Below are 4,441 nucleotides of genomic sequence, written 5' to 3' on the forward strand. Positions count from 1 at the left end.
ATCATACTGGTTTTGATTACTGTAGCTTTGTAGCATAGTCTGGAGTGAGGGTGCATGATGTTGCCAGCTCTGTTCTTTTTTCTTAAGATTGTTTTAGCTATTCAAGGTCTTTTGTGTTTCCATACAAATTTTAGAATTATTTGTTCTAGTTCTGTGAAAAATGCCATTGGTATTTTGATAGGGATTGCACTGAATCTGTAGATTTCCTTGGGGGGAATGGTCATTTTATCAATATTAATTCTCCCAATCCATGAGCACAGTATATCTCTCCATCTGTCTATGTTGTCTTCAATTTCTTTCATCAGTGTCTAATATTTTTCCAAGTACAGGTCTTTCATCTCCTTAGTTAGATTTATTCTTTTTGATGTGATTATAAATGGTATTGTTTTCCTAATTTCTATTTCTGATAATTAATTGTTAGTGTATAGAAACACTACAGGTTTCTGTATATTCGTTTTGTATTCTGCAGCTTTATGAATTCATTGATGAGCTCTAGTAGTTTTTTGGTGACATCTTTAGGATTTTCTACGTAGAGTATCATGTCATCTGCAAATAGTGACTGTTTAACTTCTTCCTTTCCAATTTGGATCCCTTTTATTTCTTTTTCTTGTCTGAATGCTGGGGCTAGGACTTCTAATACTATGTTCAATAAAAGTGATGAGAGTGGAATTAAGATAATTTAAAAAAACAAACCAAAAAAATGTGGTGAGAGTGGGCATCCTTGTCTTCTTCCTGATCTTACAGGAAATGCTTTGAGCTTTTCACCATTGAGTATGATGTTGCCTATAGACTTGTCATAAATGGCCTTTATTATGTTGAGGTATGTTCCCTCTATACCCACCTTGTTGAGAGACTTTATCATAAATGGATGTTGAATTTTGTCAAATGCTTTTTCTGCATCTATTGAGATGATCGCATGATTTTTTATTCTTCAATTTTTTTTTTTTTTTTGCGGTACATGGGCCTCTCACTGTTGTGGCCCCTCCCGTCGCGGAGCACAGGCTCTGGACGCGCAGGCCCAGTGGCCACAGCTCACGGGCCCAGCCGCTCCACGGCATGCGGGATCTTCCCGGACCGGGGCATGAACCCGTGTCCCCTGCATCGGCAGGCGGACTCTCAACCACTGCGCCACGAGGGAAGCCCTCTTCAATTTTTTAATGTGGTATATCATATTGATTGATTTGTGGATGTCAAACCTGGGATAAATACCACTTGATCATGGTGTGTGATCATTTTGTATTTGGTTTGTAATATTTTGTTTAGGATTTTTGCATCTATGTTCATCAGAGATACTGGTCTGTAATTTTCTTTTTTTGTGATATCTTCGTCAGGTTTTGGTATCAGGGTGATGCTGGCCTCATAGTATGAGTTTGGAAGGGTTCCTTCCTCTGCAATTTTTTGAAATAGTTTGAGAAGGACAGGTGTTAACTCTTCTCTGAATGTTTGGTAGAATTCACCTGTAAAACCATCTGGTCATAGACTTTTGTTTGTTGGTGATTTTTTTGTTTGTTTTGTTTGTTTTTAATGATTCAATTTCATTCCTGGTAATCAGTCTGTTCATATTTTATATTTCTTCCTGGTTCAGCCTTGAGAGATTATATGTTTCTAGAAATTTGTCCATTTCTTCTAGGTTGTCCATTTTATTGGTGCATAATTATTTATAGCCATCTCTTATGATCTTTTGTATTTCTGTGGTATCAGTTGTAACTTTTCCTCTTTCATTTCTGTTTCTGTTTATTTGGATCCTCTCTTTTTTTTTTCTTGATGTTTCTGGATAAAATTTTATCAATTTTTAAAATCTTTTAAAAGAACTATTAGTTTCATTGACATTTTATTTTTTTTTTGACCTTTTATATTTTTTATTCTCTATTTTATTTACTTCTGCCCTGATATTTATTATTTCTTTCCTTCTACTAACTTTGGGTTTTGTTTGTTCTTCTTTTTCTATTTTCTTTAGGTGTATGGTTAGGCTGTTGATTTGAGATTTCTCTTGTTTCCTGAGGTAGGCTTGTATCACTAAAAACTTTCCTCTTAGAACTGCTTTTGCTATGTCCCATAGATTTTTAATTGTTGCATTTTTGTTTTCCTTTGTCTCCAGGTATTTTTCTTATTTCCTCCGATTTCTTCAGTGATCCATTGATTGTTTAGCAGCATATATTTTAGCCTCCACATTTTTATGTTTTATACAGTTCTTGTAGTTGATTTCTAGTCTTATAGCCTTCTGGTCAGAATAGATGCTTAATATGATTTTAATCTTCTTAAATTTACTAAGACTTGTTTCATGGCTTAGCATGTGATTTAAAATCTTGGAGAATGTTCCATGTGAACTTGAAAAGATGTGTAATCTGCTGCTTTTGGATGGAATGTTCTCTCTCTCTCTCTCTCTCTTTCTCTCTCTCTCTCTCTCTCTCTCTCTCTCTCTCTCTCTCTCTCTATATATATATATATATATATATATATATATATATATATATATATTCCTAGTACGTATGTTAAGGTTTTCTTTATCATGAAATGGTGCTGGATTTTGTCAAATTCTTTCTCAGCATCAATTGAGATGATCATGTGGATTTTTCCTTCATTCCATTAACATGGTATATTATAATTTTTTTGACATAGAAAACAAATTTATGGCTACCAAAGCGGAAAGGTGAGGGGGAGGGATAAACTAGGAACCTGGGATTAGCAGATACACACCACCATATATAAAACAAACAACAAGGACCTATTGTATAACACAGGAACTACAAAATACTTAATATTTTGTAGTAACCTGTATAAGAAAAGAATATATATATGTATAAATGAATCACTTTGTTATATACCTGAAACTAACACAACATTGTAAATCAAATATATGTCAATTTTAAAAATTAATTAATTAAAAAAATACTTAAAGAGAATACTTACTTTTAACATATAGTCCTGATGTACCAAACCATTACTTCAAACAGCTGGATATTTTAAACAGTTATCTCCCCAGTGCCCTCCTACTGTTCTAAAAATCACCTCTCTTAAATAAAGAGACAAATAGGTCTCCTTTCTTGAGTGTGTAATTTTTATAAATTGCATCAGACCCGCAGTGAGTGTCTTTCTGGGAGTTTCACCAAAACCAAAAAGAAGTTCTGATATAAAACTGCAGCAGGAAATCAGGGAAAGTATGTGGAACTGCAGGGTCATAGAACTGACCTGCGAGCTACCCTCAGCCAAACCCACAAATCGATACCCCAGGGGTGTGAGGGCCCTGGGGGCCAGCCAACAGCAAGGCTGGCCCTATCTCCCCTGCAGAGGTCTCAGGTGCAGCTCGCGTTCCAGCTGCTGGGCAATCAGGGTGCCCTGGATGGCCCCACAGCCTGGGTTGAACACGGAGTACCCGCTTTTCCCCCCTCTGTCTTCTCCTCAGGGCCTCATTTCCCCACATGCATCCAGTAGAAGAGGGACAGGACAAAATAGGCCAGACCAAATTCCAGTTCCACAAACAGTCCCAGCAGGACCAACCAGAGGAGCACCTTCAAGAAGGTGATGTCGGTCAGGGGAGACTGGCCCCCCTAGGGCAAGGGCGGCAGAGGTGGTGGCTTGGCTGGATTCCGCGGTGGCTGTGACATGCAGTCTACAGGCTAAGCTGCTCCCTGAGCAAGGCTGGGCTGGGCCTGGGCACTCAAGGGCCTCGGTTTCCACACCAAGAACTGTTTTAGCCAGCCTAGGGCTGCCTTTGGAGTTGCAGCTGCTTCCGCCTTCTCTCCCGAGGTTTGTGCACAGTAGCTCTGAAGTGCTGGGTTCTGCCGCCAACCTGGCTGGTTTCTGGGCCCTACCTCCAACTCAGCTAACCGCTGCTCTGTGGCACATGCCCTGTTCTCTGTGTGCCCAGGAGTGCATGTGCCCATGCTGGTGTATTATATTGATTGATTTTTATATGATGAAAGACCCTTGCATTCCTGGCATAAATCACTCTTGGTCTTGGTGTATAATACTTTTAATATACTGCTGAATTCAGTTTGCTGGTGCCTTGTTGAGAATTTTTGGATATATATCCACAAGTGATATTGATCTGTGGCTCTCTTTTAATGTGATATATTTGTCTATCCTTAGTATCAGGGTAATGGTGGCCTCATAGAATGACTTAGGAAGTGTTCTCTCATCTTCTTTAGGAAGATTTTGAGAATTGGTGTTAACTTATTTTTAGGTGTTTGGCAGAAATAACTAGTGGAGCCATTTGGTCCTGAGCTTTTCTTGCTTGGGAAGTTTTTGATTACTGATTCAATCTCTTTATTCGTTATTGCTCTAATCAGATTTTCAATAAGATATAACAATTATGAACATATATGCACCCAACAACAGATCCCCAAATATATGAAGCAAAAATTGACAGAATCAAAGGGAAGAATAAACAATTCTATAATAATAGTTGGAGATTTCAATACCCTGCTTTTATTTTTTTATA

The 4,441-nt window shown here is 37.9% G+C and overlaps 1 pseudogene; it reads right to left on the reverse strand.

The window, feature by feature from the left end:
* Positions 1-3,273: 3,273 nt before the first annotated feature.
* On the reverse strand, positions 3,274-3,884 carry LOC137216663 (SAYSvFN domain-containing protein 1 pseudogene; annotated as a pseudogene).
* Positions 3,885-4,441: the final 557 nt, after the last annotated feature.

The sequence above is a fragment of the Pseudorca crassidens genome, chromosome X (genome assembly GCF_039906515.1).
Source record: "Pseudorca crassidens isolate mPseCra1 chromosome X, mPseCra1.hap1, whole genome shotgun sequence".
Lineage (NCBI taxonomy): Eukaryota > Metazoa > Chordata > Mammalia > Artiodactyla > Delphinidae > Pseudorca > Pseudorca crassidens.